Here is an 18109-nt window from a genome sequence, read left to right on the forward strand (position 1 = left end):
CTATGGGTTTTTTTAATGGGTTTTTGCTAAATCGCCTGAAATAAGGTCTGTGGTTAACAAAGCCTCTAAATATTTTCACGTTTTGATCCATGACATAAAACACACCAGTTATAACCCGCTTGTGATTTTTTAAACATTTATAGTGTCTTAAAAACGGCGGTTGCTAACAAGTTACTAAAAGGGACTACTTCCTTTGGCGGGGACTTTAGACGTCATCATGACAAACAGGAAATCACACTCATTAGCCTGCGTTTCAGTCTCACGTTCTTAGAAGTTTTACCTGTCAGTTAATATACATTATACAGTATATACATTATACAGTCAGTATATAATCAAACATAATACAGTGAAAGATAATCTTTAAAGTTTATTTAGGGCACAAGCATAAGAATTTTTAAACACAAAGAAAATAATATTAAGGTTTATATAAACTAACAAAATAATAAACAAATAAATAAAACATTATTAACAAAAAATAAAAATATCTCAGAGAGGCACACATTTTATTATTTTTTTTTTATCACATTTACAATTATTTTCTAACATTTTCGGACAAAACGAATGGACAGAATTTCTCATGAAAAAGTGGATACGTATATACACAGCACAGATCATAATCAGCGAGCATGTTTTTAAATAAAGTTGATTTTTAAATAAAGTTTGAGGAAGCTTGGTGATGGTGACGTTGATCCGCGACCATGGTGTGCTGTAGTCTGTTTATAGCCTACTGTTAGCTTTTTATATCTGACGACTTTATTTAGGCTTCAAAATGTATAAATGTTGTGTTAACTTGTAAAGATTATCTTGATAGACAAAACATGTAAGTGTCATAACCCTTTGTTAAACACAGAGCTTATTTTTTGCGATTTTCCAAAAGTCCGCTAACTTCCAGGTTGCCCTACAAAAACACGATCATCACAATCATCTCTGAGGTACTCTATAGCTTGGAAATTAAAAATCAAACACATAATTACTAGAGGCAACATTAATAATCAAAAGGTGAATATTTATTATTAAGCAATTTAATAAATGTTTACTGTTTAATTATTACTCATTAAACATTAATAAATGTTCATTTATTAAACATATTAATAAATGTTAACATTCAACATACGTTGAGTTCATTATAGCAAACAATACAGTATTTTTTAAACAATATGAGTTAAATAAAACTGTCCAGCAGGTTAGGCAAACATTTAACCCAACCGCTGGGTTAAAACAACCCAGTCACTAGGTTTATCCATTTTCAACCCAACTTGGGTTGTTTTTAACCCAGCATTTTTTAGAGTGTACAGTTAGAATACATTTAGGATCTCTGTCATTTTCATGTATGAAAGAAACTTGTTCCCCATATAATTTTTTGCTATATGGAATGCAAAATCTTTGAAGCTCAATATCTCAAAACTACGGAAGAGGATTAGGGCCAAGCAATAATAAAAAAATAAAACCATCTCGGTAAAATGTTGAGAATAAAGTCATTAAATTATGAGAAAAAAGTCGTTAAATTACGAGAACAAATTCATTAAATTACGAATTTATTCTCATAATTTAACAACTTTTTTCTCATAATTTAATGACTTTATTCTCATAATTTAATGACTTTATTCTCAACATTTTATCTCGACTTTTTTCTCGAAATTTAACGACATTTTTCTCATAATTTAATGAATTTGTTCTCGTAATTTAACGACTTTTTTCTTGTAATTTAATGACTTTATTCTCAACATTTTATCTCGACTTTTTTCTCGAAATTTAACAAGTTTTTTCTCGTAATTTACTGAGCTTATTCTCAACATTTTATCTCGACTTTCTCGAAATTTAACGAGATTTTTCTCGAAATTTAACAACTTTAATCTCGAGATGGTTTTATTTTTTTATTATTGCTTGGCCCTAATCCTCTTCCGTACAAAACTGCTCAGAATGCAGATAAAACCTTATAATTTAAGGGGACGAAATGCTGCATGCCAATAAAATAAAACAAAACTAATAATATTAAACAAATAATTCTCAATAAAAGCAGGAAGATTTTGTCAGTCTCTATAATTCTTTAACTGCGAAATATGCTTTAATTTGGAGCAAGACATACAAGGGTAATAATCATTTTATTGTATCAGAGATGCATTTTATTGCTCATAGCTGATTGGTCAAGTTTCTGTCTGCCATCTCTTACCCAGAACAAAACCAGAAGGTTAGCTGTGTTGTACTGGTTACTATGATGATAACCCCAGTAGAAATCTATCCATCTGCATTAAACAATAATAATAACATCAAGAAACGACAAGTACTGTTGTTCACTAGCCTAATTATAGGCTGCTTTACTGGTCTGCAATAACTTGTCCCATCTGATGAGATTTTAGATCTTTAGATGTTATACATGAGAAACAAAAGAACCTAAACAGTGAGCAAAAATGAGCTTGCTTTTTGTCTGTGGCTGTTTTGGACCACATTAGAGACCATTGTGTTGCAGCAAACAGCTATTTTTGTAATGTGGCAGATTGGTTATGTGGACGCACAGGTGTCAGCTCTCATTCTCCAGCCTATTTACAGGCAGAATCTGCCAAATTTAGTGTGGGTAATGTGCGCATGTTTGTGTGCACAATAATAATTAAATAATAATTATTATTATTTAAGATTAATTTGAATATATTCAAGTGTAGCCTATAATAATGGGAACAGCTGATTTTACTGATTGAAAACATATTATTCATAATTTTATCACAGCTTTACATTAGTTGTACAGTTAGTCCAAGCCATACATATATTTGAACAGAGACAGCTGGTATGCTGGTGTCTTTGTACAGAGCAGGAGATGTAGAGATCTTGTTAAAAACAACAACAACAACAACAACAAAAAACAGGCTGTCTGTTGTGCCGTACAGTGTTTTTGGCCCTTACGGAAATGATCATGATTTTTGCAGTGTTTTCAAGCCTTGTATGACATGAGCTTTATGTGGGAAGATCTGTTATGAATGTCTTTTTGGTCACTTTGCTGTTTCCTTCTGAAATCTAAAACTTTGAATGTGATTATTTCCACAATCAAAGTACAGACTCAATCACAGTAAGATGTTTACCTGACCTCTTCACTTCTGATTACATGTCATTTTCATGATTATTCGGATTATTTGCCAAGAATTGTTGTTATTTTTACCACCATATTCACATAGCCCAATGCACAGCACAAATGATGAGCTCACATACAGCAGGTGTGTAACTGGTCACTGTTTTAATCTGTTTACATCAAATGCAACGTCATCCATGTAAATCACAAGCACATGCACACTTCACATGCCTGTTTATTGCTATTAAAATCGGCATAAGTTACAATCATGGTTGTTACGATTATGAGTTTAATCGCATCAATTTGATCAAAGTATTGTGTTTACCATGAGGTAAAGTTGCCTAAATCTCATTATAATCGCATTATGAGGGTGAATGTAAACATAGTCATTGTCCAAAGCTCTCTGTCCAACTTGATGTTACGAGTATTTTTACATAAAGTGTGGTTCTACACTTAATTATGTTTTCATACACACTGAAATGTACAATATTGACAGCACTAAAAGGTAAATTATTTATGTATGAACGTTTTAAACGTACAAAAGGGTTTGGAGTAGGGTTAAAGGGATAGTTCACCCCAAAATGAAAATTTGATGTTTATCTGCTTACCCCCAGTGCATCCAAGATGTAGGTGACTTTGTTTCTTCAGTAGAACACAAATGATGATTTTTAACTGCAACCGTTGCCGTCTGTCAGTGGTATAATGCAAGTCAGCGGGAACTTGGACTATAAGAGTAAATAAAACACGACAGACAAATCCAAAGATAACCCTGCGGCTCGTGACGACACACTGATGTCCTAAGACACGAAACGATCGGTTTGTGCGAGAAATCGAACAGTATTTATATAATTTTTTACCTCTAATACACCACTATGTCCAACTGCATTCATCACTCGATTCGTTTGGTCTGATCGCGCTCTGACAGCGGCAGTGATGTCTCGCGCATATACTTCAATGAGAGCGAGACATCACTGCCGTTGTCAGAGCGCGATCAGACCAAACGAATCGAGTGAAGAATGCCGTTGGACATAGTGGTGTAAAATGATATAAAAATGATAAATGGTAAATGGTAATAAATGGTAAAAAATGATATAAATACTGTTCGGTTTCTCACACAAACCGATCTTTTCGTGTCTTAGGACATCAATGTGTCGTCACGAGCCGCAGGGTTTAATTTGGATTTGTCTGTCGTGTTTTATTTACTCTTATAGTCCAAGTTCCCGCTGACTTGCATTATACCACTGACAGACGGCAGCGGTTGCAGTTAAAAATCATCATTTGTGTTCTACTGAAGAAACAAAGACACCTACATCTTGGATGCTCTGGGGGTAAGCAGATAAACATCAAATTTTCATTTTGGGGTGAACTATCCCTTTAAGGGATCTACAATTTACCTATAAAAAATGGTTAGAGGGCAATTATACAATTATCTTTATTCATAAATATTTTGCATTTCTTTAGTTGTAAATACGTAATAATGTTACATTTGTCAATATGTCCATTTTGTACGTTTCAGCATCTATCCAAACATTAAAAAAAATGTAAGTTTGCACCTGAAAATGTTACGCATTGATACCTACGTATTAACAATACGACCAGGCTGCTCTGTCTGTGTGTGTGTGTGTGAAAAGGGGGAGTAAAGGAAAGATAGAGGGAATGTTCTCTGTTGGTTGTTCTATCTCAGTGCAGATGCTTCCTGTTGCACTGAAAATGGAACAGTTTGACAGCTTAACAAAAGGCGGAAGTTGCTGTTTATGTATGTATTTCACAGAGAATAAATGAGAATGATATGCTTTAATGTGTTAATATTACTTGTTTATTCACAGTATTGTTATTTTACTTCATTTTAAACTGCACAATTTTGTATTGCATACAGTTATGCTACAAATGCTGAGGCCTTTAGCATTTGTATGCCAAAATGGTTCTAAGGAGTCTTAAATGATTGCATAAAACTTTCATGTTTAACAGTTATTTCAATATATTTCTATGAATAAAACAAAATTAATTAAAACTAAATCTATAAAATGATGCCCCTAAAAGGTTATATATATGAAATGTCTGAAAGAACCCTATAGAACCTTTTCTTCTGTGAGTGCAAGAGAGCATTGTTATATTACTTTATTTACATATTGCACAGCTTCTCGTTGCACGCAGCTACGCTACAAAAGTCAAGACGGTACAAATGTGCAGTTTTTTGTGAAGTCATGCCAATGAACCACAGTAAACCTGAAACTAAACGAGAGAGCGAGTCAGATGTGCTTTTACTGCTGCGCTGTGGTTACTGTACAATTCTGGTGAACTGAATAAGCAGACAGGAAGACTTGTTTTTCTCTCTCCTATATTCTCAGTCCATCTTTCAGCAGCAACACAATGGCAGCACTATCACACCAGTTATGCAAATGACCAGAACTTTCTCTCTCACACTTTCACAAAACTCACAATGTGAAACACCCTCTCACTCTGTGTGTGTGTGTGGTCCTAGTAACTAGATTATGGGGACCAAATGTCCCCACAAAGATAGTAATACCAGACATTTTTGATCTTGTGGGGACATTTATTTTTTATTTTTTTGGTCCCCATGAGGAAAAAAAACATTTTGAACATGTAAAAATGCAGAAAGGTTTCTGTGAGCATTGTGTTTAGGGGTTTAGGAATTAGGAATGTGTGTGTTTTAGCAGCAACATTAGTATATAACAGTAGAAGACATCCCTAAAACATTCATAGTACATACTCTTAAACACATGGACTTCCTGTTTATCCAACTTGACAGCAGAATGGGTCATGCTGCGCTTCCTGTGTTTTTACAAAGTTAATGTCAGAGGCCCAGACTCACTACCAGAGCCAGGCTGTATACGACCCTAAATGGTCAAGATTATACATGCAGAGAGCAATATTTGCATGTTAGTGTGTCTGTGAGTGATTCATGAATAGCACACACTGTTTAAATTGTTGTAAACTTTCTGTACCAACATGAAGACTGGTACTGCATCAGTTATTTGCTAATTCTGTGGTATGTCTGTTCATGGTGCATGGATGCAAACGTGTATGTGCATATGTGTGTGAGTTTGTATAACTGCATCTTCATGTTGACCTCAACACTTCCTGAGTATAGTCTGGCAAAAGGTGATCCCCATAAACGCTCAAGAACAGAACAAAGCACTCAAAGCACATATACAGTTTCATACAGCAGTCATGTTTTCCTAATGAGGTTAACATAGTTTAATAACTAGGAATCCAACTAGTACTACTTTTTATTTGTAAATAGGAGGCAATAGGTGAGGTTCAAGTTTTATTAGAAATTACATTAAAGTATATTTTAGTTTACCATAAATGCATTTGTATTTTATGTACATTCAACAGTACACTTTAAAGGGGACAAATCATGAAAATCTTTTGTTTAAAGCTGCAGTCTGTAACTTTTTTTGGTAAAAAATTATCTAAAATCAATTTTTGAGCAAGTACATAACCAGCCAGTGTTCAAAACTGGAGATTCACCCGTAGTCAAAAAGCAAAAGATTTCAGACTGCGGAGTGGCTAAAGAAATTGAAATCTACAGGTAACGCTAATACACACTAAATACACAGTCACGCAATGCTGATGTTGTTAACATTAACAATTTGAGAACAAAATATAACAAGAATAATAATTTGCACGGTTTGATGCGATATTAGCTAAGTGATCGTTAGATTTAAATCACCATTGGCAGCGTGATTTATTGTAGGCCTAATGGTTTTCCCCTCAGCTGGTCAGAACAAAAGTGGCAGATATGTTACTTACTTGTTCAGATGACATTTTCCGGTGAAAATTACTACTTTGGTCATACTTCAAGACTATAATCTGTGATTCCGAAGTACAGTATCCACACTGGTGTGCTGACTGACAGCAAACATTAGATTAATCCGCGCTGACGAGCTGTGCCGATGCACAACGCACGTACAGATAATAATTTCGCATATAACTACAATTGCAGGTTTCAACCAGAGATGGTGACAGTGAGGAAAAATGCTGGACTGCAGCTTTAAAGGGTTAGTTCACCCAAAAATGAAAATTCTGTCATTTATTACTTATCCTCATGCCGTTCCACACCCGTAAGACCTTCGTTAATCTTCAGAACACAAATTAAGATATTTTAGTTGAAATCCGATGGCTCAGTGATGCCTCCATAGGGAGCAATGGACACTTCCTTTCTCAAGACCCAAAAAGGTACTAAAAACATATTTAAATCGGTTCATGTGAGTACAGTGGTTCAATATTAATATTATAAACACTGATTCATCAGTGTTCCGATGCTTCCTAAAGCATTGTTTTGAAATCAGCAATCACTAAATAAGTCGTTATTTAGTTTTTTTGCAGCTCCAAATATATTCTTGTCGCTTTATAATATTAATATTGAACCATTGTACTCACATGAACCGATGTACCTTTATGGATCTTGAGAGAGGAAATGTCATTGCTCCCTATGGAGGCCTCACTGAGCCATCGGATTTCAACTAAAATATCTTAATTTGTGTTCTAAAGATTAAAGAAGGTCTTACGGGTGTGGAACGGCATGAGGGTAAGTAATAAATGACAGAATTTTCATTTTTGGGTGAACTAACCCTTTAAATGCTATAATCAGGTCCCTGGTGTATCAACCAACCCAGAAAACATGAAAAAGGACAACCCAATAACTTTGTTTAGGTAAGCCTTTCTCTCCAATCATGTGAAAAAAATGAGCCGTTCAGATTTCGCTCCCCTTGTGAAGTAGGAAGGGGATCTTATTATAATTTTACCGCCCCTTAATCTGTATGTTTCCACCCACGGCACCGTCATTTTGTTTTTTAGCAATCAACAATGGTGTACCAGTAACACTGGTCCTGGAGGGCAGCTGTCCTGCACAGTTTAGCAACAATCCTGATCAAACACACTTCCATCACGTAGATTTAGGATTACTAAATCTACGTGATGGAAGGCGAGTTGGGTCGAAGCAAAACCCTGCAGGACAGCAGCACTCAAGAACAAACGTCCCTGAGCTTGTGATATGTCTCAGCTATGTAAACAATATCACTGATCTGTTAACAGCTATAATAGTAAACATGAGTCTCCATAAACTCCTGGCATCTGAGCCACTAAGGACGCAGTGGTGTAATTTTATTTATGAAGGGAATGTATCCAGATAAATTCATATACCAGTATGTGCAAGTCATTTTACACCAGATTGCTTTGCACACAAGGGTCAGTAAAACAGAGGATTTACACAGATATTGATTCTCAAAGATGGATCGATACCACCTGTTCATGATCCAATTTCATATATATTTTGTGATGTTTGCGAATTGTCTTTCTGAATGTGTTTCGTTAGCATGTTGCTAATGTATTGTTAAATGTGGCTAAAGTTACCATTGTTTCTTACTGTATTCACGAAGACCAGAGCCATGTCTTGATTTTCATTTTTAACCCTAAAATGCTTGCAGTCTGTATAATTCATAAACGCATCTTCATTCTTACTGAGTCTTTCCAACAGTGTGTGGCTTTAGTCACGTTAGCAGTGCAGCACAGTATCAAACTCATTCAGGATCGAATGTCAGCAAACATCCACAAAAAACCATGCCATACCTATGTGATCTGACATGCTGCATCACAAACAGTTTGTAATGATCTATTTTGAGAGTTATATTTGCTGTGTGAGCATCTCCTGTATTATTTATGCTTCAGTGTATTAGAATTGCAAGCTTGGGGGCGGCGAGCACAAGCTCATTTGCATTTAAAGGTACACACAGCAAATCAGCGCATTTTTTCTCCCACCCAAAAATAGGCAGTTAAAACATGGTATAATAAAAAATATCCATGGGGTATTTTGAGCTGAAACTTCACAGACACATTCTGGGGACACCTGAGACTTATATTACATCTTGTAAAAAGGGGCATAATAGGTCACCTTTAAATAAATTTGAGAGAAAATAGAATTATGAAATTAAGAAAGATTAAGTACTATTTATGCATGTCAAAAAAACTTTAAAGTTCAGCTCATTGCATTTAATATAATACAATTTCATTTAATTGAAAATGACATGCAGTTAAGTGTCTGTCATTAGCCTACATGCACATAAGTAAATTCTTTTAAAATACATTATTTCTGTAAGAAGTATTCTTTTTAAAAGTATGCTGAAGTGTACTTCTAAATATCTAGATATATCTAGATAAATAACAAAGTGCATTATATGTGTGTATTGTGAAAATCTTCCATTCCTAACCAGTGAAAGTGACGGACCCCTGACTAGTGATGGGAAATCTGATTCTTTTCTGCGAACTAGTTCTTTCGGACAGTTCATTTCAAAGAACGGGTTCAAAAAAAAACATTCATCAGTTTGTTTACATAATTACACAATGATGTCACGTATACGCAATTCCAATAATGATTTGAAATGCAGATGCTTCACATGTCTAAAGCATATATGGTAAATAAACTAGTCTTAATCAACTCTTTATACATACACCATGAGAAACCATAAAAAAACCTTTCATTTCGCCCCTCATTGAAGTCAACTGTTTGTTCACACATATGCTCATATCAGCAGCTCAACGGTCACATGTCCGAGTCCAAACTGTTTCTTCAGTTGAGAGAACTGCTGAAACCATTAACTGGCTTTTGACTCGAGAGACAATTGCTATCAGTGTAATGCTGTTGACTCGAAAACTTCTTTCATTGGATCACTGTTATATATTAATACTTTTATTTGTTATACTTTATGCTTTTCAGCAAAAGACATCAGAAACATACATTTTGCCTCCTTTATGAAACCCTTGGCAGACAGTTCTCAGCATGTTGGATATGCCTGTTTTGGACTAACTGGAGTGCTGAATAGTTGGCAAAAACCAGCATCTCATATACTCCTGGATAATGGATATTGGCTCATTTAAGGATGCAGTGACTGTCAGACAAGTCTGAAAGTCAGTTTTGATTGAGAAATTTGTAGATCTGTGCTGACTTGAGCCGTGAACTGTTTCAAGCAGTTCAGTCCGATTTGCTGAACTAAAAAAAGAAACGGTTCAAAAGAACAATTTGTTTGAGAACTGGCCATCACTACGAGGATGAGTTTTCATCAGAAAACAGTTTGCAAGTGAAATGCGCCCACTAGAATCAAGTTGATTCAATCAAGTCGACACTGGCTTAACAAAATTAGTATAGCAAATGACCTGCACTGCTTTGAACCAATAAATAAAGTGACCATGATATAATTCACAGACAACTTTCTCCTGTAAAACATGTCACCAATTTCACCAATCTTCTCGATGAGTCATTTCTTGCAAACCTCCTCTCTGCATATTTTTTGTCTAAAAAAAGCTCTGCAGCATTCTTTTTTTTTTCTTGAGCTTAATCCAGCTTTCATCTCCAATATGCTGTTGTTTTCTGTCTGTCTCTTACTACAGTCTGACAGAGACAAATATGTGCATGTTTCTGACTAGCAGGTGTCCATTTATGTTACATATTTCAGCTTTCGTTCTTAATTCAGGCCCTTGTTTTTCCACTTCTAGGTCTGCAGAAATTATACAACTATTCCTTCTTAATAATCTAATAACAACCATTCCTAATAGATCTTTATTAGTGAACATTATACTTTTCCACTGTCTCTGGATTTCTTTTTCTTTGCTTCTCGCTCTCTATGCTGTGGGATTGATTTTCCTCAGGTCAGTACGTTATAAATCTGCTCTATTTAGAGGTAATAACTCTTCAAACTGCCAGTGAGACTAATTTAGTTAGTTACCCATTATTTCAACCCACGCTCATTGGAAAAACATGCCTGTGGCAAAATTTTTGCAAAATTATATTATGTTGCTTCTTGCATATTGTGCAAGTGAAATGTCCGGTGAATGGTGCTAGAAGGTTAATGCTCTATCGCATTTAAAAATAGAATAGCACCTGCACTCAACCCTATGCTAAACCTAACCGACAGTGACATATGTGAAGTTAAAAAGCAAATGTGTGATAAAAATGCTTTTGCTAAAGCAACCATGCTGTTTTAGCTGCTTCTACAAGTCTTGAAGCTAGTTCCGCCTTTTTGATGTGGAAATATTCTCCGGTTCATTTCTTCTGTTCAGTCCATCGAGGTCAGACGTCTGCGAGTAAAAACATGAACTCACTGGAGAGCTGCTTTATAGTAGAATTCTATATATTCTATGGCTTTGTCCACACAAATATGTTTTAGTTTGAAAATTCATCTTTTTCTCTCCGTTGGCCTTCCATTCACACATTTTCATGGCACACGGATGGCATTTTGTCAAGGAAAACGGACCTTTTTGAAAAGGCTCTCCAAAGTGGATAAATCTGAAAACGTTGTTTTCGCGTTGTAGTGTGGATGGTGAAAACAGAGGTATTTGAAAACGATGATGCATGTTTAGTCATGTGACGCATATTATACCAATAGATACCTATAGTTATACCCGGAGTTGTTGTGCCTGCTATTTACATTAACAGTATTGCTCAAGATACATTAAATGCTCCCTTGTAGAATTTACGTATTACATTCCTGCAAAGATGACAGAGAATTTACTCACATTTGCTGTTCTGCGTGGCGAAATATGACAGTTGCGTTTTAAACCAGATTTTGAGTGCAACATGGACGCAACAGTGAGTGATGCAATATTATACTAATAAAATGATCATGCCAGAAGAATAGTGTGAGAACTTTATAATATCTACTCTCTCTGCTTCATCTCATGAGCTTTTAGCATGTAATTTATGTATGATCTACGCATGCGCAGTAAGGTGATTTAAAGGATTAGTTCACTTTCAAATAAAATTTTCCTGATAATTTACTCACCCCCATGTCATCCAAGATGTCCATGTCCTTTTTTCAGTCGAAAAGAAATTAAGGTTTTTGATGAAAACATTCCAGGATTATTCTCCTTATAGGGGACTTCAATGGCCTCCAAACGGTATGTCCAGCGCCTTCCCTATTCTACTTACGGAACGAACGAACGAGTTCCATTTTTTCCGTAAGTAGAATAGGGAAAGCGTAGGACATGCAGCATAAGCTTTTTTAAGAATACGAAAGTGCGGTTTTGGCGGAACCACTTGGAAGGCAATCATTTGTTTATAAAGCATATACATTTTTTTCTGAAAATAACCATTTGGCTAGATAAAACCCTTATTCCTCGTCTGGTATCATTTAAAGCCTTTGAAGCTGCACTGAAACTGTAATTTTGACCTTCAACCGTTTGGAGGCCATTGAAGTCCACTATAAGGAGAATAATCCTGGAATGTTTTCATCAAAAACCTAAATTTCTTTTCGACTGAATAAAGAAGGACATGGACATCTTGGATGACATGGGGGTGAGTAATATCATTGTGCCTGCTGCACCCATGGTACGGCAGCAAAGTTCCTTGATTATTACGCTGGAATGAGAGTATAGTTCCTAGTCATATCGGCCTAGAAAATCGCAACTTTTCATTTTCCGTCGGTCTTAGTACATGATGTAACTACAGAAGAGTCAAGTTTTAAATAGGAAAAATATCAAAACTCTTTGGTCGGTTTTGAGCGAGATGCTAATGGTCTAATCAGATTCAATGAACTATGCTAAGCTATGCTAAAAGTGGTACCACCAGACCCGGAGATCGGCTGAATGGATTCGAAAACGGTAAAACTCAACTGTTTAAAGGATTAGTCCACTTTTAAATACACTTTTCCTGATAAATTTACTCACCCCCATGTCATCCAAGATGTTCATGTCATTCTTTCGTCAGTCGAAAAGAAATTAAGGTTGAGGAAAACATTCCAGGATTATTCTCCATATAGTGGATTTCAATGGCTACCAACAGGTTGAAGGTCCAAATTGCAGTTTTAGTGCAGCTTCAAAGGGCTTTAAACGATACCAGACGAGGAATAAGGGTCTTATCTAGTGAAACAATCTGTCATTTTCGAAAAAAATATATCCGTTTATGCTTCATAAACAAAATATCGCCTTGAACGTACTTTCCGTTTCTGTACTCTTCAAAACGTCTTCCCTATTCTACTTACGGAACGAACGTGGTGCCGGTTTCGTTTTTTTGTAAGGTGAATAGGGAAGGCGTAGAACATTCAGAGTAAGCATCTTGAAGAATGCGGAAAAGAAAAGTACGTTCAAGGCGATATTTTGTTTATAAAGCATAAACGGTTGTATTTTTTTCAAAAATGACTTATCGTTTTGCTAGATAAGACCCTTATTCCTCGTCTGGTATCGTTTAAAGCCCTTTGAAGCTGCCATGAAACTGCAATTTGGACCTTCAACCTGTTGGTAGCCATTGAAATCCACTATATGGAGAAAAATCCTGGAATGTTGTCCGCAAAAACCTTAATTTCTTTTCGACTGACGAAAGAAAGACATGAACATCTTGGATGACATGGGGGTGAGTAAATTTATCAGGAAAAGTGTATTTAAAAGTGGACAAATCCTTTAACTCTAGGGGAGTTGGAAAATGAGCCTATGTTCAAAAAAAGTGGAGTGTTCCTTTAAGCGTTTTCAGATGTTTCAGTGTGGATTAGCAACTTTTAGAAAACGCTTGAAAACGCTAGTGTGGATGAGGAGCGTTTTTAAATGAAAACTCTGTTTTTAAATGTCTCCAGATTAATGTAGATGTAGCCTATAAAGTGCAATACAAATAAACATGACTTGACTTGTTTGCACAAGCTTTGCAATTCAAGTCCACATTGCTCTGATCAGATGCTTTCTTATCTGCTGTTTTCAGTGTTATTTTGTTATTGAGAGGAAAACACATAGCATTTACATATTCATCTAAACACTGCTCTTATCAGGGTAGGTGGCATCAGGATGTCTACTAACAGTTTACCACTGTTCATGTGTTTCAAATTTCTTTTTACCCCTAAGCAAAGAATGAAAAAGAACTTCACTGCAAGTATACCAGGGCCTTTAGTTTACAAATCATGGTAAAAGCATTCTGAGGATATACTAACATTGTATTGTGTAAGGAACCGCATGAAAATAAGTCCTTATTAATCAATAATCTGCCCCAGTAATCATAATTGGTGTGAAAAGGAATAAAAACATCCATTACAGCGCAAAAGGGTGGGGAAATCATCTGACCAGTCTGCTTGTAGTCTCACTACTCATGGGAAATGTCAGTGATGCCTCATTTGATGGTAATGTCATGAGAGGTCATATATATTTTTGAATCTATAAGCTTTTCTGACTTTTGTATGTGTTTGTTGTCTCAGTCTTTATCGTCCCTGACAGGGAAAACGTTGTATGGTATGGTTAGTTCAACCAAAAATGAAAATTCTGTCATCATTTACTGACCCTCATATAATTCCAAACCTGTATGCATTTCTTTCTTCCACAGAAAGAAAAAGATGTTTGGACCTCCTTGACTTTCATAGCCAGAGAGAAGATGTTACATAGGAGAAAGAAATGCATGCAGGTTTGGACATGAGGGTGAGAAAATGATAACAATGTTCATTTGAGGGTGAATCATTCCTGTAAGACCAAAACAGCTTAAAGAAGCTTTCTTAACCAATTTCTCAGCACTGCACCACACTGGGTGTTAAGAAGAGTCGAGCTAACGGAAAATACAAAATACACAAACAGAAGTGTCAGTTTGTAACTAAAAAATAACCTCATGGCGTGAAAGGAGCTTCTCTCTCTCTCTGATGTAGAAGCGCCTCTGTCAGACCCCGTGCTTATATGCCTGGTTTTGCATAATGCGTAATAACAGAAATGAGTTCAAACAACGCAGTGCGCTGCGCGCGCGTACAGACGTCCAATCAGACTAACAGTGCCCACTCACCTTGATGATCGGCTGATTCAGATCTGGATCAGCACATCTGTCCACATCAGTCGGGTCTTTGAAAGTTTGGAGATCCGTTCAGTAAATGATCATATATTTAAATATTGTCACGGTTTGATGAACACAAACAGCGTCCTATGTGCACTGATCTTCATCTGTGTCTTCCTATTCGATTCTCAAGGTTGGAGATTTACAAGGAGCGCGCACACGAACGCGGAGATTAAACCTCTGAATGGGTGTGTGTGCCGCGCGTGTGTGAAGCAATCTCTCCCAGATTCTGGAGCTGAAGGCGTGTAAAGGCGGTCCATTAGTCGCACTATAAACGAGCACTGCATAAAGGCGGCGTCCCACTAGTAGACATCGATTTTGATCGGGGTGTCTCACCTGTTGACTGTTTTTGATGAAATCTCGCCCTCTCCTGTCAGAGGTCTTTCACACACGCCGATTAAGAATGACAGAGGGGTGATCAACTTTTCTCCACAGCTAAAAAAAATGTTCTAATAACGTTTTGCTAACGTTCCCGTTAAGTTATAAAAATGTTATTTCTGAATGTTCTATTTTTTTTTTTTTTTTTTCCCCCCTTGGTTATGCGACAATTAAGGAAACGTTCAATTTCAAACATAATAGTATTGTTACAGTACTTATGAATGTTCTCTGAACATTCTGAAACAGGTTGTGCACTGTAAAAAAAAAATGCCAAGAATTTACAAGATTAAAGAGTATTATTTTACAATATAATGTAGTCAGAAATGTACAGTGAAATTAATGCATTCTGGGTCATTTTCTTACAAAATTTTGTGAATCAACAGCAAAATTATGCTAACATCTTGTTTTTCTGTGTATTCACATGATAATGTTGTCTTTAAATTATATTGTTTACCACTGTAATTGTTTTGAAGTCACTGTAATGGTGATTAGTGTTCCATTTGTTTCGGATCTTATACCTTATATATCCATATTTAAATTTCTGACCCAGCCAAGTCAGAAGTGTGATAAATGAAAACATTTGTTAAAACAATGACAAGCTTGAATATAAAATAAGTTAAGTGGCTGATTTTAAGTTAGTCAAACTATTCTTAGCATGAATAAGATAATTTTGTTTTAGCCTGAAGATTTACCAATATCTTATTTCAAATTCATAACTGTTTGCAGATGGATATTTCACAATAGTGAAGCATCTGCTGAGATACATCTTTGAAAGTTGTTACATCATCTTGCAACATTTGCAAAGACTTTTTTTTTTCTTCCATCTCATAATGATGCACAGACATCAATACTCAACATACAAAACACAATAATTGTGACACTCAAATAATAATAATAATAATAATAATAAAAAAATAAAGAAACTGTGTTGTTGGTTTATTTTGTAATATTCAAACTGCTAAAAGTGAATCAAAAATAAGTTAGGCAACACAGATAAAACCAACAAGTATCAAAAAAACTCTGGGTACCTTCATAGTACATAATTTACTGTAGAAATACAACATGATACTGTTCGTTTACAGTAATTTTTGTTTTCCAACACTGTAAACTTTTTTTTAACAGTCCAATTGTAAAAACTTGACTGAAATTGGCAGTAAAGTACTGCAGATTTTACAATAAATTTCTGAGAGTGCGGTTATACAAGAGAAGTGTGGAATTACTGTGAAAGTAATGCAATTATTAACCTGAAATATACTGTAAGTTTACACAAAAAAATTTAAGTGTATAGCTAATATTTAAAAAGTGTTAGGTAAACATCCAACTATGTTCAGGTAAAAACGTTCCATGAATGATGCAGCCTATACATGTTTTTGTGCTAATTTCTTGAGAACATTAAAGGCCAGATAACTTTTAAGTTGCTGTCTGTAAGATTCGCCTCTTAGTCACCATCTCTGTTTGAAACCTGCAATTGCAGTTATATGCATAGTTATTATCTTTACATGCATTGTGCATCGGCACAGCTCCTCAGCGCAGATGAATCTAATGATTGCTGTCAGTCACCATACCGGTGTGGATACTGTACTTCGGAATCACAGACTGTAGTCTTGAAGTATGACCAAAGTAGGAATTTTCACCGGAAAATGTCATCTGCAAGTAAGAAACATGTCTGCCAGTTTTGTTCTGACCAACTGAAGGAAAAAACATTAGGCCTACAATAAATCGTGCTGCCAATGGTGATTAAATCTAATGATTGCTTAGCTCATATCGCATCAAACCGTGCAAATTATTATTCTTGTTATACTTTGTTCTCAAATTGTTAAATGTTAACAAAATAAGAAGTGCATGACCATGTATTTAGTGTGTATTGGTGTTATTAGCGCAGACAGGCAAGGGCACCACACACACCTTGATGACTGCTGATGGTGATAATGTCTCTTATCTTTGCAGGAGTTGAGCAGACAATAATGGAGGAGAGGGGAATCCAGAGAAGCAGGAACACATGAATGGAGCTCAGGGAGAGAATACAGGTAAGTCGATCCAGGTGAGTAGCGAGCAACAATATACATAGTCCAAGTTAGTAAGGACGAGACCAGACAAAGCCTGTTTGTGTGGTGCTGGCTTTTATGCAGAGTTGATGAGGATGATGGTAGACAGGTGTGTGATTGGGAAGTGCGTGCAGGATATTATCAGGGAGGATTGTAAATGGAAATGTAGTGAACAAGAGGAAACCGGCAGGGTGACTGGTGATCCTGACAGTACTCCCTCCTCCCGGTAGGCGCGTCCTCGCACCATAGATGGAACAACCTGGGAGGGGGGGCGGGCATCCTGGAGCCTTGACAGGAGGGTGAGTGGCAGTGCAGGCAGGTATGAGGTGGCCAGGGCGGCGCCAGCAACTCAGGGATCCATGTTTTTTCATAGCACCAGAGACTGGAGAACAGGGGATTCTATCAGCCACAGCAGGCTAGTGACTGTCATTCTGATTGCGAAATAGGAGCAGGGAGGAAAGGACATCTGGCTAGCCTTTGTGGCCAAGACAAGGGAACTTAAAACAGGTATGCCCCCCCCAAAAAAAAATTCTTGGGGAGAAAGCCAGAGGTGTGCATCACCCAAACACACCCAATAGCTAGTGCCAGCAAACAAACAGCTGCAGTCTCTTGACTTGCTTCATAGGTTAATGCAGGCTCTTGACTGAGTGTGGGATTTGAAAAAAAAAAAAAAAAAAGCATGAGTGGGCTCTTGAGCTAACTCATGGGTTAGAGCATACTCTGGAGTGGATTCATGGTCTGGGGAAGATTCTCGTACTGGATCAAGGACTGAAGGGGAGTTTAGAGAAGACTCACAGGTGGGTGCAGCCTCTGGAGCAA

The 18109-nt window shown here is 36.4% G+C and overlaps 1 protein-coding gene across 2 annotated transcripts in view; it reads right to left on the reverse strand.

Moving 5' to 3' along the window:
- The window catches only part of LOC125263983 (RAS guanyl-releasing protein 2), a 57766-nt gene extending 42468 nt beyond the window's left edge, over positions 1–15298 (reverse strand). Inside the window, exon 1 of one of the 2 annotated variants that reach the window (XM_048183241.1) lies at positions 14820–15298. The gene's annotated coding sequence lies outside the window, so the exon portion shown is untranslated. The remainder of the gene's footprint in view (positions 1–14819) is intronic. The other variant, XM_048183240.1, reaches the window with a different exon arrangement.
- Between the last annotated feature and the right edge of the window lie 2811 nt (positions 15299–18109).

This window comes from Megalobrama amblycephala, linkage group LG3, assembly GCF_018812025.1.
Source record: "Megalobrama amblycephala isolate DHTTF-2021 linkage group LG3, ASM1881202v1, whole genome shotgun sequence".
NCBI classification, from domain to species: Eukaryota; Metazoa; Chordata; class Actinopteri; order Cypriniformes; family Xenocyprididae; genus Megalobrama; species Megalobrama amblycephala.